General features: G+C 46.7%; 1 pseudogene; it reads right to left on the reverse strand.

Moving 5' to 3' along the window:
- Nucleotides 1-291: 291 nt before the first annotated feature.
- On the reverse strand, nucleotides 292-24,631 carry LOC121083207 (annotated as a pseudogene).
- Between the last annotated feature and the right edge of the window lie 2,607 nt (nucleotides 24,632-27,238).

Genomic DNA, 27,238 nt, shown 5'->3' on the forward strand with positions numbered 1-27,238 from the left:
AAAAAAACCCCAAATGCCAGTAAGGATTGAAAACTGTAAGCTGTAGCTGCTATTTCTGGATAAGAGGCTGCTGTGACAGAGTCCCCTTCACAGACTGGAGCACATTTTGTTGCATTACCCTGCAGGTTGTCTTTGAAGCAGGAGGAACTTGATTTGCAAGAATGGTGGCTGGCATTGCACAGTGAACTCATAGCAAGGCTCCTTGTGGAAAGGGATGCTGAGAATCTCGGTTGGAAACTATTAAATGTGCCTCAGTTTTGCCAGGTGATTTAAAGAATAGTGGAGCTTTGCCTACCTTTGGATCCACTGAGCAACGGCAACTCTCTTGTACAGCAGAAAGGCCAAAATCAAGAAGAGGAAAAGTAGCATTCTGGCAGCTTTTCCCATATTCCTTGAAGCTTTCAACACTTGGATTGGAAAAGAGAAAGAACATTATGCTCTGTGCACACCAGGCATTTCCGGCATGACAAAACACTAGTAGGAACAGCGGTTTGCTGTATAAATTCAGATATTCATGAGTGTACAGTCCCAAATGAGCAGATGCTCACTTGCACGCTCCCTCCCTTCTGCTCTTGGGCTGGGTCTCCATGGCACCTCCACCACTCCCTACTCAGGAGCTACCAGTGTTCCTGTCTTTGAGAAACAATAAAACCCCTTGAGGGCTACGAAGATGATGAGGGGCTGGAGCATCTCCTTTAGGAGGAAAAGCTGAGTGAGCTGGGCCTGTTTAGGCTGGACAGGAGAAGACTGTGAGGGGACCTCATCAATGCCTACAAATATCTTAAGGGCAGGTGCCAAGACAATGGGGCCAGGCTCTTTTCAGCAGTGCCCAGCGACAGGACAAGGGGCAACGGGCATAAAATGCAACACAGGAACTTCCACTTGAATATGAGGAAAAATGTCACAGCACTCTCCAAACTATCAAGCTGCAAAAAGGTCTTTTACCATCTCATACCAACATACTCTTCATACCAGTCTCTCTGCTGCCTTCTCCTCACCTCATCAACGGCCCACTCTCTCTTCTCTTGCTTCTTCCTCTCTCCCTTCTTCCTCAGCTGCTCCCTCTTCACTGGCTCTCAACCACTTAACTTAACCAGCCACAGCTGCACCTTATCTACATCGGCCAACCCACTGCCCCTGAAGCCAGCCCACAGCTGTCTATTATCAATGATAATTTAACCCAGCTTCATTCTACTACAGGAAAACTTCTTTACTGTGAGGGTGACGGGACACCGGGACAGGCTGCCCAGAGAGGCTGTGGGGTCTCCTGCTCTGGAGACATTCAAACCCGCCTGGACGCGGCTCTGTGCAACCTGCTCTGGGAGAGCTGCTTCAGCAGGGGGGTGGGCTGGGTGGGCTCCAGGGGTCTCTTCCCACCCCGACCATTGAATGATTCTGTGGTATACAGTGTGAAGGCAGAAGCAATGCTACGAAATGGGGAGTCTTTGGGACTGCATGGTAAGGAGTTTGAGGGCATAAAAACCAAGCAGGAAGGTTTCCCATGTGCTTCCCTGATCACAGATGAAGAAATACCCAAATATAACGCTGAAGGAAAAGTGACATGAGTCGAACACCTACTTCAGTTAATAGCTGAGGCTTCAGCATGTAGTTACTGTATGGATATATATAAAGTACGAGAGGTTTTTCATAGGGAAAGTGTAAAAGTGTTGACTTCTCACAGCACACCCAAGCAACCGCTAAGAAGACCCTAGTAGAAACCTAAAATTGGCATCAGCCTTTCTCCATGAATTGAGAGCAGCAGAACATTGCTGCTTGGGTTCCTTCCCCTCCATGCAGAGAGGTAAAATACCACAATGGCTGGATACTTGAAGAACAGCTGATTTGGCACGCAAACTGTTATCTGCTCAAGAGAGTTATTTCTGCAGCGCCAGTGGGCCCGTTACCGCCTGAGCAACTTGCCATTTGCCTGGTCAACTAAACAGCGGAAAGATCTAACAGTTCTTCCTCAGTAGCAGAAGTAATGAGCAAAGAGGATCGGGGAAGAGCTTGAAGGCTGTCAGCTGTCAGGTGCTGATGGGTTTGTGGAGTACTGCTGAGTGACAGCATGGTATGTCTTAATCAGCAAGTTAGAACAAGTAACGTATAGGAAGGCAGAAGTATACCTCTCAGGGGTACGTGCCAGGATCATATTTATTTATGCCTTGTCCTCTCAGGACTGGAGCTGTGCTGGATATCTGTGTTAAGAGGAGAGGAAAATTCTCCTGAGAGGGTTTTGATGAGCTCAGAACAACACCCCTCACCGACCTCCTTACTGAACTGTGGTTCTGACTGCGTGGCCCCTGTGCTTAATGGAATCGATCTGCAGTTCCTGTGGGTGCCCTGAGAATAGTCCGATAGAGTCAGGCAAGGCAAACACAACTGGAATGATAAAAAAGAAGGCAAGATAAGAGAAAAAAAAAAATCTGACATGACTAAACAGCAAGGGATAAAGAGATGCCTGGGCAAAGTCTAAAGCGATCTGAAAGTATGGATGGAGAGGTGCTGAACTTGTAAAGAAAAAATAAAGCTAAGATAGGCAGTGCAATCCCACCCCACCGCGCTTACTGTGCAAAGAAGGAGGTGGTCCACTGTCCACTGCCTCCAAATCCTTCCAGCTTGCAGTCCAGAGGGGCCCATCCAAAGTCACAGTGGCACTTTCTCTTATTGTTGCACACCTAAAAGAAAACACATATTTTATGGCATGAAAAATACAGGAATCATGAGATGGCCCTGCATTTCTCTGGGGAAACAGCCTGCTAGTACAGTGCATTGGTGGGCACAGCAGGGACAGGCTGGATGAAATGTATCCTAAGATGAATTTGTTGCTCCGCTTCAGCTGCTACTGTGGAAATGTTCAACCTATTTTGTGTGAAGGTGGTGGGCTGGTGCCCCTGGTCACAGGCTGTCATGGACTGTGTGGCTTGTACCAATCATTAGGTGTCTGCTGTGTTGGTGAAGTGAGGGCAGTGGGACCTTCTGATCCATCACTGAGGTGATGGTCCTGTTGAAGAGATGCTACAAAGACAGCAGGGAAGAAATGACAGCGTATGGAAGGTGAAAGATGGTTATAGTTGTCTTTTTCCAACTAGGAGTGCTTTTTGCATTTCTGAAGCCATTTTAATTTCAAAGTTGGAAAGCACTTTTGTACTCTTTATTAATTGCAGACCTGCCCTGCTCTTGTAAATGTTCTTTCTGTCATGACAACATATTTCACAAATGTGTCCCAAATGAATTTGTCACCTTCATGTGCTTCAAAATTTACAAGTTTTCCTTCAAGATAGGACTGTGACTCCCTTGCTTGCACATTTATCTGTCCTCTCCAGGCTGGATGACTTAGCTCCTGTGTTCCTTGGTTCTCACTCATGGTCTGTAACAGCTGAACCTCTCATGGGGTTCAGTGACGGTGCAGTGGGCTGACCCAGGCTGGACGTGAGGCGCCCACCATGAAGCTCCACCGCTGCCCTCCTCAGCTGGGCAGGGGAGAGAAAATATAAGGAAAGGCTCGTGGGTCGAGATAAGAGCAGGGAGAGATCACTCACCGATTACTATCATGGGCAAAACAGACTCGACTTGGGGAAGTCAATTTATTTCCAATCAAATCAGAGCAGGATAATGAGAAATAAACCCAAATCTTCAAAACACCTCCCCCCACCCCTCCCTTCTTCCCGGGCTCAACTTCACTCCCAACTCCTCTGCCTCCTCCCCGCCAGCGGCGCAGGGGGACGGGGAACGGGGGCTGCGCTCAGTCCATCACACGCTGTCTCTGCCGCTCCTTCCTCCGCAGGGGAAGGGTCCTCACACTCTTCCTCTCTCCAGCGGGGTCCCTCCCACGGGGGACAGTCCTCCACGCACTGCCCCAGCGTGGGTCCCTCCGGTGTAGAATCCTCCCCGGGCTGCGGGTGGGGGTCTGCTCCCCCGGGGGCTCCAGCACGGGCTGGGGGCACAGCCTGCCTGGCCGGGGGCTCCAGCACGGGCTGGGGGCACAGCCTGCCTGGCCGGGGGCTCCAGCACGGGCTGGGGGCACAGCCTGCCTGGCCGGGGGCTCCATGGGCTGGGGGCACAGCCTGCCTGGCCGGGGGCTCCAGCACGGGCTGGGGGCACAGCCTGCCTGGCCGGGGGCTCCAGCACGGGCTGGGGGCACAGCCTGCCTGGCCGGGGGCTCCAGCACGGGCTGGGGGCACAGCCTGCCTGGCCGGGGGCTCCAGCACGGGCTGGGGGCACAGCCTGCCTGGCCGGGGCTCCATGGGCTGGGGGCACAGCCTGCCTGGCCGGGGGCTCCATGGGCTGGGGGCACAGCCTGCCTGGCCGGGGGTCCATGGGCTGGGGGCACAGCCTGCCTGGCCGGGGGCTCCAGCACGGGCTGGGGGCACAGCCTGCCTGGCCGGGGGCTCCAGCACGGGCTGGGGGCACAGCCTGCCTGGCCGGGGGCTCCAGCACGGGCTGGGGGCACAGCCTGCCTGGCCGGGGGCTCCAGCACGGGCTGGGGGCACAGCCTGCCTGGCCGGGGGCTCCATGGGCTGGGGGCACAGCCTGCCTGGCCGGGGGCTCCAGCACGGGCTGCCGGGAATCTCTGCTCCGGCGCCTGGAGCCCCCCCTGCCCCTCCTGCCCTGGGGGGCTGCAGGGCTCTGCCTCTCACACAGTCTCACCCCTCTCTCCAGCTCAGTCGCTGTTACCCTGGGTTTTTCCCCTTTCTTGACTATGTTACCCCAGAGATGCTGTCACTGTTGCTGGTGGGCTTGGCCTTGGCTGGCGGTGGGTCTGTCTGGGAGCCGGCTGGCATGGGCTCCATTGGATGCTGGGGAAGCTTCTGGCATCTTCTTGCAGAAGCCATGCCTGTAGCCCCCCCGCTACCCAAACCTTGCCACGCAAACCCAATACCGAGGGCTGCCCAACATCCCGAGGATCCTCACTGTGGAGCCGCAGCAGAGGGGAGAGCTCCCCTGGGGCTGCCGCCCTGGTTTTGGGTCGTGCTGCAGTGCGGGTCTGGGGCCAGCCTCTCTCAGGGGCGCATGATGAGGTGATGCAGAGGTGAGTCTTTAGATGCTCATCGGCCAATTTCTTATCATATGCCATTAGTCCAGGTTTGTGTTATCATTTGGTAGTATGGACCTGTAGCTCTGCTCCCCCACGTCTCAGACCTGCCTGCCCATGTAGGCAGTGAGTTTCCCACCCAAACATAGCTGCTCCGCTTCAAGCAACTTTTTTTCTCTCTTCTGGGGAGACAGGGTTGAGGCTAGATTTCTTCACTTATTTGTGCAGCCCAAACCACACAGAGCAAAAATTATTGATTTTCATGGATGTGTGTTTAGTCTGGAGAACAGCTTCTCAACAAAAGTGTGTGGTTTTTGGGTTATAGCCTTTCTCTCTGGAGACAACAAAAAGACGTGATTATTCCAAGTACTTTGAGACCATTGTTGCCAAGAACATAACTTATGATGGACTGAGCCACCTAAAGCTGGTGACAGAGCAGGAGAAAAGCAGACCTCAGACCTTCCCAATTACTGGTTGAGGGGGTACTTTTCTTACTGGTCCTCAGTGATATTGCAGATAAAGGACAGATGATGGCAAATCTTTCCACTATTCTCCCTTAGCATCCATCCACACTAACACCCAGGCAGATCTTCTGCTCTTCTACAACAATATCTGTCTGGAAAGAAGCAGATACCTCATAAATGATGTCACAAAAAAAAAAAAAAATTCCACATGTGAAATAATTCTGCCAGTATTAATGTCTGAAATGTAGGTTTTACGTAAGACTAAGAGCAGCCAATATTGCCATTTCTGTGGTATTTGTAAGGAAAGCAAAGTTACAGAACTAAGCATGCATTTTTTAGAAGATCTCTCCAGCTCCACCTAATTTAAATTCAGTAGCACTGACAGATGCAATGAAGGATGAAGTGTTATGTGGAACTTGGTTTTCACAGTATTTGAGGGAATAAAGAAAAAAAATGGTAAAAGTAACCAACAAACACTGATATGAAGAGCTGTGGATGGCCAGAGCAGAATCTGGGAGGACAGTCATGGGTGAAAACCAAAATCACCTCTGTGCTGCTGAAGCAGGACTTATTCTCGACTTCTACTACTGCTTTTGAGAGGCGAATTTACACTTTGTATATACTCTGCTGTTCAAAGCATACTTGGGTGTTTTTCACTTACCCCTCTGCCATTGCATTTTTTCTCCCTATTATCATTGTTGGGAAAAGCTGTGCTGATGCATGTCCTGTTTACACGTATCTGCAGAAAGAGGCAGATTTGTATTAGTGAAATGGTAAAATGACATATACTAGGAAAGGGCACTGACTGGTCAACAGGGATAAAAGCAGTGAGAAACAGTGGGCCAAGTCTCTTCAGTCATTCATTTAATTTAATTCAAGACTTTCCTTTCTCCAAACAAGCAGTAGGGGAGCACAGAATGAAAAACTCGGGTTCCAGGTTCAAGACCAAGCAAATGGGAGACTGAACTAACCCGTTGAGTGTTACAAAATGCACAAACTCTACTTCTACCTCAGGAGACTGCTCTGTTCATACCCTTTCCTAGGTACCTGCCCGAGACTGGTGGAGGATTCTGAGCTGGATCCACTCTTGGACTAACCCTGCACAGCCATCCTGATCTTTGTACATAAATGCAACCCTGTTTCCCCAGTGTGCTTTCCAGCTCCCAGCAGCTTGTGGCTCAGGAACTCCAGTCTTGTCCTATCCAGTCCATGATGTGAACAAGACCTTGGAACTCCAGAAGCTGTTTTGTTTGTGCAGTGAGTAACTTGGAGCATCTTCCTAGCTCTAGGAGACATGAGCGCATCTTCTCTGTGCAGAAGGAGAATGAAGGAGATATATTTTCAACTTTTTGCCTTGCAAGTGTTGGTTTTTTTTTTTTTTTTTTTTTTTTTAAATTAATGTTTGCATTTGGTGGTGTGAAACTCATGTGTCCTAAAAGGAGAACTCTACTGAAGCCAACACTGAGCAGCTCCTTCCCTTTTGGTGGAACTCAGCACCTCTGTTTTTCTTAGAAATATTTTCCCAGCCATGTAATAGCAGGAAGCTCATCCTTTAGTATGTCACCAGCTTGACAGGAATTCGGTCTTCTGTGTGGGTCAAAGGGAAGAAGTGAGTCTTCTTCTTGGAACAACAATTCAAGTTCTTTTGTGTGTGTAAAAAGTAAACTTTGAATTTTCTTAGTAGCTTCACAAGAAGAGTGCAATCTACTTTTCCCTTCTAATGGAAAAAAAACCTACCAAAACATAGCTATCGTGTTAGCCACTCAGTCTGAGGGAAAAACCAGAAAACCAATACAAGATGTTGCTATTTTTCAGCTGCTAAAGGAGGCCTTAACAGAAGGTACTCTGGGGTTTGTATCAGAGATCAAGAACATCTCCTTAGGAACATAATCCTTCCATTCAGTCTGTGTCCTAATACTATTCATATACCTTGCTAGCTTTCTAAGGGTGCCTTGTTTCTACTGCATGATGTGCCGTCTTTCACTGATCCCTTGTCGGGAATGTCTGAAGCCAGGTGAAACTGGAGTCCCCAGCAGAGCTGATCGTTCAGGAGGTCTGCCTCAAGGCTGACAGCCTCGCTGTCTTGTCTGACTGGTACTCTTTTAATGTTAGCACACTGCACTCTTCCTCACAAAACACTCCTGGGATAGACAGACTGCTGTGAGGTTTGTAGAGACATCTGAGGGTGTGGTGATCCACGGTGCTGGTACACAACCAGGTACAAATTTGGCCCGTTTCAGCTCATGTACTTGGAGCAGCCCTGGGCACAGTCATAGGTTCCAGCTGTTCCAGGATCAATCCTTTTAGGCAGTTTGCATCCAACCATCCCTTTCCTGAGGTTAAGACCTTGTGTACTGCCACAGACTCTCCTATGCCAGTTGGCGACAGTGCCTTGGGTTCATATGCGCAGCCCTTTAGGTATCCCTCTAGAAGCTGCAGAGATATTGCCGTTTGCCTTTTTGACCCTCACTTTTCATGTGTGTTTCCAATTTTATACACTGCCTGAAAAATACTGCTGTTTATGCCAGGAAGAACTGGATGTAGTTATTCAGAAACTCATCTCTGCCCAGAGGTGGCAACAGTGAAGCTCAGGTGCTGCCTGTGTAGTGCTCAGCAGGAAAACAGGAAATTATCTCAGATTCTGAATTTGCATCCTAGTGTCTCCTCTAATGACAGCAATGTCCCCCTCCTTGGTGGTGCCAAAGCGAAAGCATGAAGAAATGTTAGGTGCTAGCAACTTCCATCTTTTTGAGTGAATGTTAATGTGCATATGGACTGCAAATCTCCAAGGTGCTGGTAAACAGTCTCCTTCCTTTGAATGATTGTCCACATCTGCACTTAGATGTGGGTCGTTCTCGGCAGGTCCTGCTTTCAGGACAGGTCCACAGAGGAGGGCTTAGAGAGCGATGAGTTCAAGGGTTGAGGGACTGCACTCTACAGCAAGGTCCTATCTAGGGATGTCTGTCAAGATGTACTGCCTGACGGCTGCTGTGCATGGCAGCAACATGAAAAGAAAGAATGCTAAAGGAGAAAAAGGGTTAGAGAATCTGTTCTCAAACTGAATAGGAAACCCCAGCCCTTGCCTGGTGATGGGATGACCCCTTACTGCAGGAAAACTGGAAAGTGTCGTGCTCTGAACTTCTGTTGATCATGGGAGATAAGATTTAAGGCTGTTCCGGACAAGCAAAGAAGAAGAACCTGGAAGATCCTGTAAAAAAATCCCCATCCTCGCTTAACTTTATGGGTTGAAAGTAAAATACAGGAAAAACCCATTTTGAAGAAATGCTCCTTCAAATTCCTCCTGTTGCCATGCACTTTTTTCCGCTACTTTGACTGTAGGGGAATGCTGGCACATCATTCCTTCCTCTATGAAAACCAACCAGAAAAGCCTAGCAGAGCCTCCAAGTCGTATAAAAAGCTGCACTCCTTTTCCTGATACCGTTTTTGCTTTTGCCTCTCTTGTTGTGCCTAATCCCAACCAAAAAATGCTAAAGCTGTAACTCCCTTGGAAACAGTGTTCTGGGACACCAGTAACCACAAGTAACCAGCACTTACTCTTCCAGATATTTGGTGTAGTATGTCCGGTTCCAGCCACAGTTCCCATATTGGTTGCCTTGAACATTCCCCTCACTGAGGCAGCTCAGCGGGGCACGGGCGGTGACTGCAGAGCAAACGGAGACGTTCATGGAGAGGCAGGGACAATTGCTCCCCCGTAACCCCCCCAGTGGTTTTTGTGTCGTTTTCTTCTAGTTGGCCATGGCTTGCATTTGACCTGCCATGTTTTATGGACACTTTTTTGTCCCCGTATTCTTTTGGTTCTGGTCTTCTTTTGGACCAGGAAAATCAGTGTAAGAGCAAAGTGGCTCAATGAACAGATTTGCCACCAAGAGATCAACCAATGATCAGAATGGTCATTTGTACAGAATAATATGGAGCATAAAATTGGATTAAACCCCTAAAATCTTTCCCAAACCTGTTTTTTTTTTTTTCTTTCTCTTTTTCTTTAAGTCTAACTTGCTATGTGACACAGGTCATTATATCTTAACATTTACTGTGAAACCAGAATCACCACCATTATATTCAGTGTTAGCAACACTAATTCCTATTAGATGTCAGAAGCAGCTCAGACATCTGGATTTCAGTAAGGCAGAACCATCTCTAACCCAGGGGACTCCCTGTTTTTCCAAAACACTTTCATGTTGACAAAGTGTTGTGTAAGAGTAACAGAGTACTGAGGGAAAATGTGGAGAACCTGTGGTCAATGCAGGACTCCCATCATGTGTTTTTACAGGTTTTCAAACATCCAGAATGTTCTCAAAGTAAAACCAACAGCCAGACTCCGCAGCTGTCCTGCAGAGGTGGCTGAGATCACACCGCTTTAACATCATCAAAATGCTTGCGTGGCAATTCCTTTGTCAACATGATGACAAAAATATTCTGCCTTATCAATATTCTTGCCTGTCCCAGCAATGCCTTTCGTGGGAAATACTGCTGTCTTCATGTGCAGGGATTCCCAGAAAGTCCAAACTTCATGTGAATGTGGTAGATCACAGAGGAACTGTGGTTTTACTTACAGAACACTTGTGTATGCTCATGGAGAAACCTGGGACTCAGATGGTGGTGGCATCGCTGCTGTCACCAGGGAGGGAGTGCAGAACAGATCTGCCTTGCCGCAGCTTCGGGACACGTGCACTGGGGAAGCTTCGTTACTTCCTACAGAATTGAAGTAGTCTGAGAGAGGATGTGGGCAGGTGTTCACAGAAATCACATGCATGCTTCCAGTTTGAACTGGGGGAAATTTAGATGCACGAATTATAGGTTGTGGTCACTTTCAAAGACGCAGAAGTGACCTCAATGACTGTCTCCGGCACATCTTTGTGGGACCCTCTTACTGCCAAATGCGCGAGGGTGGCCACATCTGCTGTTCCCATCACACACTAGGCATGGGGTGTTCCTAAACAGCACTGCCATGACTACTGCTTGAGAAAAGCCCTTTTCTGTTACCCTAACTGTTGTAAATATACAGAATCATAGAACCATTTTGGTTGGAAAGGTCCCTTAAGATCATTAAGTCCAATACTGTATTTTACATATACGTTGTTATATGTATATTTATATAGGTATTGTTGTAAAATCACAGGGTGTTTAAAAAGTATTCTGCAGTATTCTTTATGCAAGTACTTATATTCTTAAGTAGCTGGCCCACCCCTCTAAGCCTGCTTGCCTTTTAAAGAGTGACCTTTCAGTGCAGAGAAAACAGACTTTTTCAAAGCAGGGGACAGGGAGAAGGGAGGAGCCAGGAGATGCAGTGTTATCTGAAGATGAGGGCTAATTCCACATGAGGTGGTCTGGCAGTTCCTTGGTTGAAACATCTTGCCTCTGCCAAATAAAGCTTCACATTGTGCCTCGTGGCTGTGGCAGTGCTTGTAGCAGTGGTTGTTGTCACTGCATGGGGTCCCATCTTGCTTAAATACATCCATGGGGCAAGTCCCTGAAGAGCAATCTCAGTACTTGGGGAGATCACATATGCTCCTAACTTCTCTGCAGATTTTTTCTGCTGGCTGAAATTGTAAAGAAAAGCCCACAAAATGAGTTTTGAATGGTTTTTCCTGAGGGGATGGCCCATATTACTGAAAGCCACGTGGCAAAATCTTAGGGAATGCCCCAGCAGTGTATAAGATGAAGAACACCAACTTGAATTTGCAAAAAGTCAGACAGAATAAGGACTGGAGGAAGGTATAAAGGACTAAAGTCCTTGCTGTCTTACAGAAATTGACACTGCAAATGGTGACTGCTGATATTCCAGAAGAGAAACTTGTGGTTTTATTCCTGCATTTCAAGTTGAATCTGAAATGCCTCTACAAATACAGTGTTGCTGGATTTTCTCCAAAAGCTCAAAATCAGCAGGAATATAAATGAGATTTTAAAATCTCTTTCCTATCAGCAGGGCTTGTGGTGGTTGGATGTTTGGTCCATGACACCAATGCTTGTGCTAGGTTTGTCAGTTCTGTCCTTACACCCTCACTGTGCTGCTCCTGCTGATGTTTTTTGTCTGAGATAATTTCAGTGTTTCTAAACTATTTCTTTTCTACATAAGCATGAGCAGCATCCAGTTAGGTTTATGCATCTTCTCAGACCAGATATACTGCGAAATACAGGAAACTTCTATATTTTGTGTTTATGTAACAGTTAGTTGTAAGAGCATTTTGATTTTAAGGAGTTAACCTCCATGTTAGAATTATATTAGCACTTACAAACCAGTGACGTATGAATTGCTGTACTGCTTGTTATCCGAGACTGTTACTTGAAGTCCCCGTGCTATAGACCATAATACTCTTAGTCTTTACTCTCTAGACCACAACCAGAGCACCCAGGTTCTATTGTTATAGGATGAGTTATTGGGCAGCTTGGCAGGGCCGATATCCAGACTTCCAATCTGGCAACAAAACTAAATTTTAAGGTGTCCTGAAGTGAACTCCCTTCATTATAACACTAAAAACTGCACCCACAGGTCAAGAAGACCCTTGCCTAGGTGAAGACCCTTCCCCTGCGCAAGCGTAGTCACAGAGAAGGATGACACAGCAAATATTACAATTATATGCAAATGTCTAACCAATCATTGTAATTGGGAGTGTACGACTTTGTAATTTTGTGTATAAATGTAACGGTAAAATTTACACAGGTGTGCTTGATGTGTGGAGATGCCACCGAGCACCCAGCGCTGCAATAAAGGAGCGCCTGCTTCTTAATGCTGCGCTGGTGTGGTGAAGTTTGATTCCCAATTTTGGTGACAGAAGCAAGCAAATCTGTGATGAATCAACCTTCACTGCCTGCTGAAGTTCACTGTGTGTTGGGCAGAGCTCTAGAGCTGAGAGGAATGAGTAATTTTTAAAGACATTGTGTTATCAGCAGTACACTGACCATTGGAAGAACGCTCTTGCGATATTGTATGGTTTCTTTGATGCTAAAACAACAGAAGCTCACGTCTACCAAATATTCTTCACAGGTTTCAGGAGACATTAATTAAGTAGTGGAATTATTTTTCTTCATGATGGTCTTATAGCTAGAGAGTAGGTATGAGGAGCAGCTCCTGCTATTTAGAAGACAAAACCAAGCAGCACTTGGAAAAAACAGATGGAAGATAAATATTTTGTGACCAGTGGAGGATCCAAGGAAGACAAGTTTTCTGTGGGTTTGTCTCTCAGGGAGTATTGGTGTCTCTTGTCTTATCTAAAGAACTATTTTCACTTGATAAAGCATTGCAGAGTAATTCAGGTTGGAAGGGAGGTCTGGAAGGCCCTAGTCCAATTACCTGCACGAAGTAGGGGCAACTTAGATGGTCATTCCTCTGCCAAGTTTGGAAGATTAAAAAATGCTTTGGAGGAATGGGCATGTGCATCCACCTACAGAAACAGAAACACAGTGGTCACCTGGAGGTGGACCACTGAGGGTAACGACCCAAATCTCACCCTCAGTGACCCAGGGAAAGCCAAGCTTCACTTACCCTGGGGATGTTCACATGATGCACCTTCTGTGGGTGCAGTTGCAGTTGCAGAATTTGTTGTGAAATTGTTTTGCATCATCATGATGATGCCAAAACGGCACAGAGTAACTGCTCGGAAACAAATTTTGTCTTAAGCAGCAAAGGTATTTATTTCGTGAAACATTGGGGAGCTAGCTGATTTGCATGGGACAAACTAGCTCCAAAATTTTCAGTGAAAAGTCGGGTAATTTATACAGTTTTCGTGAGAGGTTACACAACATCTTTACATACATACTCATTTGATTTTGACACCTAATCATTCCATTCACAATAGGTGGGGTCTAGGTGGAGTAGACCTTTCAATTTTCTTTGTTCAACCATTTCCTGACTCGATGGTCTCCTTCTCTCCTTCAGGTGCCCACCTTATCTTTTCTGATTATTCAGAGTACATTCCTTTCTCAACACAAACAGAGCATCACCCAGAGCATTGTACCAAACTCATCCTGACTAATCTTTTTATTTTAAGACCTTGTTCTGTTTCAGTGACTTTAGCCTAAGCTGTGGCCTATCTCATGGGCGAGCATCATCACGTCGCTGGTGGTGTCATGGCCAGGGAACTGCAGGCAGAAAGAAAAACCGCAGGGCCACATTTCTCAGATTGGTGTGTGTTGATGTGGAGAACTTCAGACACAGACTTTCAACGCTTTGCTCAGTAATTGTGAAATTTGTGCTGGCTGAGGACTTGCACTGGCAAACAGCCGATTAAGGAATCTAAAGGACCCCTAAAGAGTTGGGGAAAGCACTGAAGAACTGTTCCTTCACCATCCCATCTACTTTAAGAAACGGCAAACACAGGAACAGCATCACCTCCCTTAGATGCCCAGTGTACCTGCTAATCTGTGAAAGCCTGAGCCCTGGAGTTACGTAGAATGAACTGCCAAGGTTCACTGTGGACATAAAAGGTTTATTTTTCCTTTCAGTCAATGCAAACCTGCGGGGACTCTCCTTACCAAGACGACACCCATGGAGTTCTTCTGGCACATTGTCCCTTTCCAGGCAAACCCCTGTTCCTTGTAGTGCTGGCCACTGCAGCTGGAAAATGTGAACATTAAAGAGATGCAGAACAACTTTCTCTCAGTAATGGGATACGTTCACTGAATTGCAGCTGGAAAATAATGGTTTTGGGTAACAAGGCACTCCTTTGTTGAAGAAAAGCCCAGTACCACCTGTTTCTCCTATGGCAGCCCCATATGCAGCCAGGCTGGTACCCACAGGTCAAGCGTGCAAGCACCAGTGATGCATCGTGCTGGTGGGGGTATTAAGGAGGCAGAGCTGCGGTTTATAAGCTCATTGGCCTCCTCCCTACTTAAAAGGGAAGAGTGACCCGTAGGCTATTTCAGTAGAACCTCATTATTAAAAAAAAATCCAAAAACTGGTAAGGTGATACATTGAATTTGAAAAAAGAAATATTGAATATATTTTGAGATACTTATTTGACTATGCAGAAGGTTTCTTTTCCCCAAAATGAAGGAGAAAGGAACAGACAAAACAGAAACAAGGTGCTAGGTCTTAAAAAGCAATTGAATGAAATAAGTGATTAAAGACCTTGCTAACTCCCTTGTCCTAGCAAAAGGGTTTAATTGAAATATTGAGTTGCAAACCATATAACAATGAATTATTTTATCTAAAAATGAGTGGCTTTATATATAAAAATAAGTAAAAACTGAAAATGAGATTAAAATAATTCAGTTACAAGTGTATAAAAATTAGAAATAAGCTGTACACTCTGTGTGTACGTGTGTGGAAAAAATACAAAAGAGGAGAGTGAAAGGGAAAAGAGAGTTCTTGTATCAATTTACATGACAAATATGTGCTGATTAGAACATGGACTGATTAAGCCGTTACATTTTTTTCCACGAGATATCACCAGGACAAAAGACTTAGCAACATATATATGCAAAAATTAGAAGAAAGAGATGAAAATAGTCTTGCTCCCTGCTTATCTCCCCATAGCTGGTACATGAGCTGAGTGATTAAAACGCAGGCCTCATACAGCAGTAGTTGGATGTGATCGTAATTAATGCGACCGACAGCATCCCTCTGACACAACTCTGCAAAGACCTGCAGCGCCCAGGGCAGACGTCACCTGGTCCGTCCTGGTCCACATCTCTACCACACTGACAATGATCTGCAGCTTCATGGGCTTGTACACCTGGAAGACAAGAGCTGGCAACCCCTGCAGCCCATGGGGTGTGCAGCAACCCCGGACACCACGCTTGCCTCCAGATACTCGTGCAAAGCAAGTTTCTTGCTAAAGCGGAAAGATACGAGCATGCGTTTGCTTTTGTGCATTATATTAATTTAAGGGAGCTCTCCATGTAGCTAATTTTTGAGTGCTTTGTAGCTGATGCACTGGTGCCCTGTCAGTGTGTTCACGCAGAAGCAGCAGAAGATGAAAAATCGTGTGCTGTTTTAAAATTCGTGCTGTTTTGGAGGAAGAAGGGGGTTAAGAGAACAGGGAGGCTGTAGTGAGCTACCAGAAAGCACTTAGTAACAATAATGCATATTCCCAATTGAGTGTTTTAAAGGGATGATTTCAAAAATCCTCTGTAAACTGACTTTGCTTATATTTGAAGCAATTTTTTAACAGTTAAAGTGGGTTTTATAGCGTTGAGGAACACATCATCCTGGTAGAGTAGCTGCAGTCAGGCACAAATCATTCCTCTCTTTCCCAAGGGAGTGGGTTAGACAGCTGACGGAGCAGAGCGGTGATCTGAACTCATCATTAAAACTCACTGTGTTCTTATGGGAATTAACAGATGTAGCTTCAGGGTTTCGTTGTAGTTGTTAACTTTAAACTGAAAGGGGAGAGGAGGTACGTTACATCTAGGTGTATGCTGAACATCTAGGACTGCCTTCAGTATAACACAGTAGCTGTACCGTGGCAATAATTTCTGATGCTTAGCAGCTCTTTGTGATTAGAGCCAGCTCCAAGTATCTGGTGGGCACAGACAGGATCTGGAGACCAGGAACCTCCTGGAAGTGAACAAATGGCACGGCGGTTGTTGAGGTATGTTCAGGAGCTTTAAAGCTTACACTGTATCACAAATACCGAAAGTGGTGTTACTCAAACTAATCCAAAATTTCCCCTAAGTAGGAGAACACAGAGTAATTATGCATTTAGAGAAGGAATAAAAGAGTGTAACAAGTAATTAAGACGACAGCAGAGAGATTCAGAGACAGAACACAGTTGTAGGTGGGATTTTCTTGGTAGCAGGGGGATTACCTGGCATTGCTTGTGTTAAATCAGCTCACTATGAGCTGCAGACTTTTGCATGCACTCAGGCCATTTTTTAATCATTAAATTTGGCACCAAAAAACCAACGTCAAAGCGACAATTGAGTGGGGTCAACAGAAGCTGCCTGCATCAAGCAGCTCAGTACTTGGAAGAGGATAAACAGATAACTGCAGATAAAAACTGGTCCTGAAGTGAGGTTGTTTAAGCCATATGAAACCCACAAAAATAGTTCTTAGTTTTTCTTCATTTTGCCCAGCACACCTGCGTAATACAGCAAATGGGAGCGTGCCCATCGATAGACACAACTGGTGAGAGGCATCACACACTGCGCCTGCGATCCAGCAGCCTCTGGAAATAATATTTTTAGCATTTCTTTCTGCTGCCCTTTGCACATTTACCTGTGCATGGGCAGCTCCATAGTTAAGACCTGCCCAGTGTTGGGCTGGGTCAAGCTCATTGACGTCTACATTTTGTACATCCAGCATGTTAATTGCTAGTAGCAATTGGTTAATGGGCAAGCTGGGGGGTTATTATTCTCCTCTGAGCATGTTATTGCTCAGTGACAGCATCGTCCCATCTCTGATATGGGGTGAGCATTCAGTGAGACCATAAGGCATCGAAGACCTGTGAACTTGGTCAAGTAAGGAGGAGAAAAAGATGACCCTACAAAAGCCTGGGTGGTAGCTTTGGCACTGGCCGAGATGGGAATGAGGAAGACACGTTAGCATTTCTCTTGAGTAGTTCCCTTACGTTTTGGTGATAGCAGAGAGGAGGAGTTGCTATCTCTCAGAAGGGCAACTTTCTAAATGGTTTGGCTGTTCCAGAAGTTTATGTGCCTAAAAAAATACTATTGCTTAAGTCGCTTTAAGCATGGGGACTCACCTCTCTTTGTTGAACAAATACCACTTTATTATTATTCCAAATTATCCTCTTTCCTTGGCAGCTTCTCAGGAAATTCAGTGAAATTGTAGCAATTTATAAAACTACATTTCCACCATGGGAGCTGATAAGTAATTCTTTCATCTGAATGCTTCATACTATTATCAGGAGGCAGCATCTCTGAATGTCACTCTTTATTTCTTCCACCAAATTCAATCATAGTGCACTGGCATAGGCCAGGCTGTCACTATAAATAATCCAGACTCATAGGTACAAAATAACACATTTATCTCAGCTCTTCTGAAAGTAGGAACAGCAATGACAAAAGTCCTTACAGGCTTTAAAAGCATTCACAAATCAAAGCAAATAACTATTTTTCTAACAAAGGTGTTTCTGAAAACAGCCACATCAGTAATATCTCAATATCAAATGATGTCAGAACAAACTGATTTCCTTTGAAAACACAGAAACTGTGTTTCTGAACAGAAAATAACCAGCAGATGTGTGCATTTTGATATTGCTAAAGATTTTTATTCGGTGCAATTTAAGCAAACTGGGGCAGCAGAGTTTAGATTTGCTTACGATAAGGTGAATACTCTCTAAAGACAGAGAGAGAGCAGCTGTTGATCTTTATTTCCAAGTCCTAAAGGTGCATTAAATGAAGTCCCAAGAGAGCCAGACCTGGAGCAGAAACTGTTCAAGACCAGTCCCTGCAGCCTGTGGTTACCTCGGTGTGCTGGCAGGTTTGCAGACAACTCCATCAGAGGAGGGCAATGAAGTGATGACACTTGAAATGATTCTGCTGCTCAATGAGGGAGAAGAAAAGCAAACAAATCGGGTGTAAGATCAGGAGTCACATCAGAAAGACAGGTGATGTAACCTTCCGCCTTCCTCAGTGCTCACAAAATTTCAGCAAAACTGACTGCTGGGAGAGAGACACCCAGCCGTGGCCCCAAGGACTTGCACCTCCGGTTCCCTCTGGAGGTAAGGGAAAGGCAGCACAGACAGCACTGGAAGGTCTTCAAGCATTTCTTTAGAAAAGGGGAATTACATCCTCAGAGCATCTATTTCTGACACACTAATAACGAAGATTCAAGCAATTGCAGGAAGTTTCTTAAAGGGCTTGTGTGGTCATCATCCTTGGAGGTCTTCAAGATCCGACTGGATAAAGCCCTGAGCAACCTGGTTTGACCTCAGAGCTGAGCCTGCATGGAGGAGGAGGCTGAATTTGAGACCTCCTGTGGCCCCTTCCAACCTGGGTCATCCTATGATCCTATGAGGTGGTGCTCAAGACTGTTCGAGGGGCTGGTAACACCCACATCCCAGGAGTGCATCCTCCCCACTCAAGCTGTTTCCTTTCCAGGCTATTTGGCTGGGCAACCTGACAAGAAGAGGGTCTGGAGGGAAGAGCAGACCCCTGGGCCATGAGTCTACACCTTTCATTTCTGGAGTCAGGCAGTAAAATACTGAATTTTCAATAGATTATCTATAACAGAAAGTCATTGCTTCTATAGCTTCTGATCACAGCTTATTTAGAAACGTTATCTAACTGTCTTTAAAAATAATTAATAATTTCAGATTTGTTTATTGAAGCCTTCAGATGCTTTTACCTCTGGAACTGACAGACATGTCAACTCCCCTCTTTATCACTGTCTTAAAAAAATTATTTGCTACTTCCACTTTCATTTCAACCAGCATTTTTAAGACCTGAATATTTTTTTCAGGGTTTGTGAGCTTAACTGGCAAACAGGAAGAGATCTCAAGAGAGAAGCAAACCCAGAGCAGGATGATTTCACCTGTCAAACTGTAGGTTTGGTTTCCATACCATGTGAGGGTCCTTTGCTCATCATCACTCTACAGAAATCCTGTTTACTTGCAAACCTGCAGATGCTTTACAGTGTAAACTCCCTGTTGTGAAGGCAAAAGGAATTTTCCCTGTGGTGGGATCACTCCCAGCATTTAACATAACCTGTACGTATACACACGAATGTGCAACATCAACACGAGTGGATGGGGAGTCCTTACTTCAGTAACAAGGACTTTATGATGCCCATTTGCAACTTCTCCATCTTCGGGCAGGTGGTCCTTGTGCTTTTCAGGCACTTGGCACAGCCAACGTGAGCTGCCTTCCAACGCCCTTTGGTATAGATGAGGTGTTGAAACGTCAAGGAATTCTCCACAGGCTCGATTTTGTACCTCAGATCTCCAGTTTGCAAAACTCGACTGCGAATTTTCAAACAGAGCAGTCAGTAAGAAATGTGAACTAAATGACTTCTTAAATTATTTAGTAAATACAAAAATAAACAAGGTACAGGACGCTCATCATGGTGTGGCTGGAGATGTAGGGCAGCCCTGTGCATCTCGCAGCAGGTAGAAGCTTCAGGAGCCACTTCTGGGCTTCAGGGCTATTGGGATCAGCCCATATTTTATGTTTTTGTTGGGGTTTTTTGAAAGGGGGGATACGGAAACATTTAGCTCATTCATACCACTGCTTCTCACGGGATCCTATAAGAAGGTGCAAGAAGCTCACCTAAAAGATCTTTTATAGAAAAAAAAGTGACATGCCTAAGGTTTAGGATCCATAAGACAGCCTTGAGAGAGCAATCATGCAGCTTTGGGAAAAAACCAAAGCTGCATATGAACGCTATAGATTAAATGAAAGTGAGAAGGCAATAAAACCTCTACGCTATGGCTCTTCCAAGAAGCATCTGTCTTTTAAGATCTGTTTATCCTCATGTAGACACTGCAGCTAAATAGGCTGCATCTGCCAGTAAGTTTGCATCCCCCAAAGCCTCAATTCAGAGACCTTTTAGGGTACTTGTTTGAGAAAGAAGGTGCAGGTGGGGCTACCAAATCTCAGTCTTATGCCTGGTCTTGTAGGAGAGACTCAGTGGGTTTTAGTTTTGCCAGAGTTTGAATTATCTAGTCCTAAAATGTTCGTAAGCACTGGTTTGTTTATCATAATAGGAAAATGTGGCCTCATTAAGCACTGAGCTGGAAACCCAGAAGACTTCGCTAAGGCAGTTGGGCTAACGCATTTATCAAGAAGGTCTTTAATGGGGAAAAAAATTGCTGGTTTCCCACCCTGCGAGTCCCCTGCACACAGGCTGTGAAGGAAGTGAAGACTTGCTGTGGGGGCTCTGGCGCCGGTGCAGAGTGTGGGCAGCTGGATGCTGTAAATCATGGATGGCTGCATGGAAGGCTGGATAACTTCCACCAAAGCCAGTGAAAATAGTACGAAGTAAAATCAGCCATTTTCAAAGTTAGGACAGTCTCTTTTGAAAAAAAAAGCAGCTTGTGCTCCCCAGGACTTTCCAGGTATTTCTGGAGAAGGTCAAAGTTTTGGGCTTGATAATGTTGCAGAGAGATAGATAAGGAAAGGACTGCTGAGCTGTGCATGGTTCATTTCAATATTCTCTTAATCTTCAGGGGAGAGGTTACACTGGTGTTCTTTTCCTTTTGACTGATATTATAAAGTCATTAAGTTCTACAGGAAGGACTTCAGGAGGGGTGTTGGTGACGGTTATGGGTGACCACCAGTTTAACACAGCATTTGGGGATGTCCGGTTTACAGGAGACTGTTAATGTCTGTGTGGGTACGCTGTCTGTCTCACGTTCAGAGCTTGCGGTATCAGAAATAAATACATCCCAGACACGAAGTGCACCTGAAGAGGGAAGTTTCTCGAGAAGTGCTTGTTTAGTTTGCTGCCTTTTGAAGGAAGTCTTTGAACTGCCTGGGCATGTCAAACCTGCTACCTGCTTACAGGCTGCCAGAAGACTATAAAGCACATTGTTTGGCCAAAAATTTCATTAAAAACTGTGTTTCTATGAAATATCTGCCCTTGAAATCTATACTGGAGACGCTGTAAAATCTGTAATGCTAAACAAAATCTCAGCTATGTTTGAAGAGTGGAATTTTAGTAAGGAGATGCAGCAGAAAGCATCTCACGCAGAAGTGAGGGCATCTTCTTTAAAAAGGGAGATCAGTCCCCATCCCAGTTAATTTGATACTGAACCTCCAACTGTCCCCTGGGAAGAGCCCCACCTGATTCTGAAGCGTGTGCTGAGGGAGATGACAGATCCCGGGGAGCCTTCCACCATCCCCTTGTAGTATCAGTCATCCTGCAAGGTGCAACCATGGCTTCAGGCTGTAGGAAAAGCTCCCATGCTCCAGTCGACCCCCACCCCCTCATCAGTAAGGGGACACACAGAACCTCCCCAACTCCATCCTTTACCACTTCGAAAGGAGTGTTTCACGTGCAAGAAAAAGTGAAGGCACAGAAGGTAAGCAGGGACAAAGCAGGAGCCTGAGAGCTCATCATTGGATAATGATGAATTTTCAGGGAGGTATTTTGTGATTTCTCAGATTTTCTTTGGATGGAGTGAAATTATGTTTAAAACTTTAAATATTTGACAGGGAGATCAAGTGTGATGGACAATCTGAAATGTTTTTTATCAGTCTCTATACAACTTCCTTCTTTTTTTAAACAAATGATGGATGTTTGTAGAAACAGCCATTCCTTCTTTAGATCCACTGGTATATTTGAATGAGCCTGCAAGGAAGAGAAGGGTCATTTTGTTCAGGCTGTCGGTGCATCCTTGACAGACGTCTAAACTTGCCTGAATACACGGAAACTCGGTTATCAGGTCTCCCTCTGCACTGTATATGAAAACTGGGATGTCCTTGGCTATCAAATTTCTGAAAAGCAAAGCAGAAATCCTCAGCGCGGGTCCATGATGTTCCTGTCATGGCCCTGTGCGGAAAACAGCAGAGGAAGGAAAATTGGGCAAGAGCATTGCTTTGCCTGCATGAGATGGATGATGTGGTGGTGTCCTTCTGCTGTTATGGAATAGGACATATCCCCCTGGAACAGCCAAGGCACTGATTAATTTCAGAAATTAATCCAAGAGTGAAAACGCTATTTACAGGCTGACTTTGGCTGGGAAGCCGGAGCCATCTCCTTGCCCCATTCTCCCTTCGGCACCCACCCATGGCCCCTGAAGAGGCTAAGGTCCAGACCCATGGTTGAAAAAAGATTTCCTAAAAAGCAAATGACCCCTGTGAAGGTCCCATCCTCTGTGTCCAGCCACCTGGGCACTGTGACTTCGGAGTAGATGATTCTCAATGCTTCAGCAAAATTTCAAAGAGGTTCTGCATTTAAGGGAAAAGGACATTAATCACACCAGGCAATGAAGGATTTCCCACCCCTGAGTGAGAAGGAGGATTTTAAATGGAAGTTTGAAAAATTTGGTACATTTATATTTTGTAAGTCCATCCATCTTCAATGAGAGGTATAAAGGAGGTGGTTGAGCAGCTCTTTGCTGCTAATGCTGGCTTCTAATGAAGCTTAGGATACAAGAAACTCCAGAGGACATTTTTTAAAAAGGAGGCAAATGAGATTACTTCTTTAATTACAAGGTGCTGAGCCCAGCATGCGTCCCCCCACTCATGTCCCCGGCCCACCTTCCCCAGCCTATGTCCCTCCATGCTCGTCCCCATACTGCATCCCCTGCCCTTGTCTCCCATTCTACCATCCCCTCACCAATGTCCCCAAGCCCGTATCCCCCAACCCATGTCCTCACCCTGCATCCTCCATCCCACATCCCTCCACCTGTTGCCCCCCACGTCCCTCCACACATGTCCCCATGCCTGCATCCCCCAGCACATGTCCACCCATGCATGTCTCCCATCCCCTGTCACCCCACGCATGCCTTGCGCATCCCCCTACTCGCTTCCCATCCCACCTGCCTCCACCCTGCCCTTTGGGGAACCCCAGCCCTGCTCCATATTCCTATCTCCCTGCCCCTCACCTGGGCAGAGAAGCAGGAGCAGTGCTGTGAGCCACATGCTCTTTGAGGGTGCACAGCACCCTGTCCCCATCGCTGTGGCCCTCCAGGCCAGGCCAGTCCTGTGGAGACTCTATTAGCACAGCCTCAACCTCCCCCGGCCTCAGCCCACCCCAGGGGGTTGTCACCCTGTTTCCTTCCATCCCCACCATCTCGCCTAGCTGTGGCCCCATCCCATCCCTCCCAGCAGCCGCCCAGCTCCGCTCCCCATCTTTCTCAGCCCCTTGTTGACCCCCTGCAACTGCCACCAGACTCTCCAGCCCTGAGCTTTGCCCAAGACCTTGCTCTTGGACTTAACCAGTTCCACACCTGCACCACCAACTGGCACTGGGGGTCTCTATGTCCTGCCCCAACCTGAACCTGTCCTTCCCACCCAGGTCCTCACCCTGCTGCCACCCAGCCCTGCCCTGTCATTTTCCAACTGCCACCCCCCACCAACCCAACACTCTTCTACCTGTCATCCCTCCTCTCCTTCCCCCTTCCCTTCCCTTCTCCAGCTGCCACCTATCTCGTGCCATTCCCTTCCATACCATCCCACCCCAACCGTTCTCCCACTGCCACCCATCCCATCCCATCTAATCCCATCCCATGCCATTTCCCATCCCTCCTCATACTACCACCTGGTCCTATTCCACCATCTCCCAGCAGCCCGGTCCCACTTCCAACTGCCACCATCCCTCCTCCACCTGCCACCCATCCTCTCCCATCCTGCCCTGTCCCACCTCCACCTACCACCTGGGCTCTCCTCTGTCCTTCTGCTAGCATCCAGACCTCCCTGCCCCTCTGCCTGCGCCTTTCGCAGCAGCACAGAACTGAATTCCAGAAATCAGGGGTCTGTTAAAGCTGAAATTTTCATTCTTCCCATCAGAGCATTTAAATGGGAACTGCTGCATCACACAAGCTTGCCGTCTCTCCTTCCCCCAGGGGCACGGCGCTGGGCTGGGGGGTCATGGCCAGGCTCAGCCCACCTCCTGCCCATGGCATGAGGCTCCTCTCCTGGACGTGCCACCCAGATGCGTGTGGCTTCACCTGGGATGGAGGCTCCCAGCTACCTGGGTCACCTTCTCAGCTGAAGGCTGGTGGGTTCTTAAATAAATGATGTTGAGGGCATGGATGCGAAGCAGAGGCAACGTACTGGTATGTGGAGGGAAGACAAAAAATGCAGGGAGAGATCAGCCCTTTGGGAGCCCTTCAGTGATCCCCAGCAGAGGAGACAAAGCACGCTGAACACGGTGTGAGACTGCAGGAGCAAAATTGGAGCAACACATGAAGGGTCAGAGCCAGCCTGGGCCAGAGGAAAGCTTCTGGGGGTGTGTTTGCAGCAGCAGAAACACCAAATAATCTGCTTTGAGGTGGACAAAGAGATAAAATTGTTGTATCTGAGGATTCAGAGCACTGTGTGGGATAATGATGCTTTTGCTTTTGCTCGGTTTGCTTCCCAGCGTTCGTGATTACTCTGTTCCATTTCAGGGGCAGCTTATAGCACTGAGTTGCTGTTTTCTAGAGAAAACCAGAATCGTTGTTTTTGTGATGCTGTGGCCTCACCAGTGCTGAGCAGGTGAAGAATCACCTCCTCTGACCTGCTGGCAACACTTTTGTCTCATGCAGCCCAGGACACCATTCACCATCTTTGCTGCAAGGGTAGAAGGATGCTGCTACTTCTTCTTGTCTTGAAGACTTGTAGAAAGTTGTGTGGGGCCAAACAGGACCCTTGCAATGACCTCCCCAGGCCCCGTCCTTTCTAATAGCAAGAGCTGGAGAATTTGGTATCTGGTGAGACACTGTACATCTGCTTCTCCTTCTCCCTTCCCTTGGGGTATGCGGGGCTCAGCTCACCCCCAGCACAAGGAGGAATCCTCACAGGGGAAAAGCATCTTCCAGGGCATGGTGCCTCCCCTGCTCCCACCAGCCTGGTGCAGAGGGACCAAGGAGAAAGCTCTCAGCAGCAGGAACAGGGAGGAGGATCCCTCTTGATCCCTTCTTGCCTGGTTGGGTGAAAGAGGAGGCATCTCCTCTCGGACACAGCAACATCCCTGCTCTGATAGGGCAGGTCATCAGCCTCGGATGTGGGAAAGCAGAGGCATGCAGGGAAGACCAAGGCTTTCACGACCACTGGAAGACCCTGAAAGACAGCCAGCTGTTGGCGGGGTTTGCAGTTGTGCAGGATTCCAAGGAAGAAATGGTGAAGAAAGGCGTTAAGCAGGGAAGCTGCAGTAAAGCCTGACTTGTGAGTGGCTTCCCAGCTGTTCCTTGGGCTCCCAGGGGCTTGGGCCATAAGGCTTTTCTTCTTCTGTGTACAAAAAAAGCCCTCCCCCCCCGGCTCTTGACTATTTTCAGCATGATAAATGCACAGCAAATGTCATGTGGCTCTCTGGGAGTGAAGGGATGCGCTCAAAAGCAGAAAAATCTATGCAAAAAGCAGAGGGGAAAAAACAAATAACCGTGTCACCAAGGCTGCACTGTTGGTGCAAACAATAAAAAATGGTGTTAAACCGCCAAGAAAATGATGAGTTCATTCTCCAGATTCTGGGACTGCTGCCATGACATGTCCCAGTGGAGAAGCTGCGTGTCTGGAGGTTTGCCTGCAGGTACCCCCACTGCTCATCCTGCAGTTTTACTTTTATTCTCTTAAAATTAAAAGAAAAAATAAAATGTATCGCTCTACTGCAGATGTTATGACATTTCCAACCCAGATTTCCCTGGCTCTTAAATCTATAAAAAGCCCTGGAAACCTCACAGCTTTGTATTTTCCCTGCTATGATGCTGCAGCAAGATCCCTTGTGAGCTGACTAGAACTGATCTGCGTTAAGGAGAGAAGTGTCCAGCCCAGTCACCCTGGTGACTGCAAACATTTCCAGGTGCAGACTATCCCGCGTGGAGAAATACAAGAGGCAAGATGACGTGTGCCTGAATCTCTCTCTTTTTTCCCCTTGTTGACTATGGAGGGCTTGGCCCTGACGCATGAGAAGGGGGGAGCATCAGCTGCGGGGGGGATGGGGTGCTGCTTGTGGCACTCAGTGTTTTTTCTGGAGGCTTTTGAGTGACCCTGGTGAACATTGTGCTTTTGTGGGGGGGAAGGAGGTGCATGGGGGTGCCCTGGGGTGCTTCTCTGTGGAGCGCTGTGGTAGGTGAGGCAAGCTTTCGCTTCACACCATGCAGAAACCATCAGACCAAACCAAACAATGAAAGCAAATGTATTTTTGATTTCGATGGTGAGCATGAAGGGACCATGGAAAAAGAACATCTGTTTTTACACAAACTTTATGTAGAAGATTTCTGATTGCAAAATAGATTATATAAACTCTTATATCATTTTAAGCTGTTGTTATTATTATAATGGCACCTGAAACAGTATGGCCTTTGCTTCACATCCACTTGTACATAATTTGCACAACATATAAGCCCGTGACCCACTTGGGAAGGGCATCTCTGGCATGAAGAAACAGCAGCAAAAAGGGGTAAAGGGCTCTCGTGATGCAGGGGGAGACCATCAGATGGATGTGGGCACTAATAAGCTCCTTGGGGTGCATATATTTTTATACAGATGCAAAACCAGACAGCTTTTGATTTGATTTTCTGATTTTCTTTCATTTTGAATTGAGAAAAAAATCGGATTGTGGTTTTCCTGCAAGATTTCTGTTGAAAAAGGAGAGTGGCCTGAGCTGCTGGGGTGTGGAGGGGCTGGAGAAGGGGGGCTGACATCCTTGAAGGCGAGGTGGAGAGCAATTTAAGGGCAATGATGAGTGTTAGGTAAGAAACTTTGCTGCTTGTATGGAGAATAAAGTATTATGCAGTGTTGTTCAGGCCGACATACAAATTGGGTACGGGAAGGATTTGGGGTTTCTTATTCATAAACAGACTACATCTCATGGCTCGGAAATACCCAGCTACATCTGGAAAACCGTTGCTCAGTCTGCAGGTTCTTCTGCTTGATGTAATTCTTATTTTTTGTTTCATATAAAACCGAGAGATTTGGAGCAGAAAACACATTATGTGAATGCAGTGTCTTGTAAAAGGCAGCTGCGTGATCCTCTGGATATTAGTATAATGCTATTGCTGCAGATAACAAATAATATTAGCTGGAAATGGTTTCTAGCTGTTAGGCAAAAATATTATATTGTCAAATGTGATGAATGAGGGAAGTGGAGAAGGCTTTAGCATCCTATCTTGGTAGTTATGTTCTGTAATGTTGTTCTGAATGCTGGTTGCAAGCCTTTACCCTGCCTGCTCTAACC

Source organism: Falco naumanni, chromosome 2, assembly GCF_017639655.2.
Source record: "Falco naumanni isolate bFalNau1 chromosome 2, bFalNau1.pat, whole genome shotgun sequence".
Classification (NCBI taxonomy): domain Eukaryota; kingdom Metazoa; phylum Chordata; class Aves; order Falconiformes; family Falconidae; genus Falco; species Falco naumanni.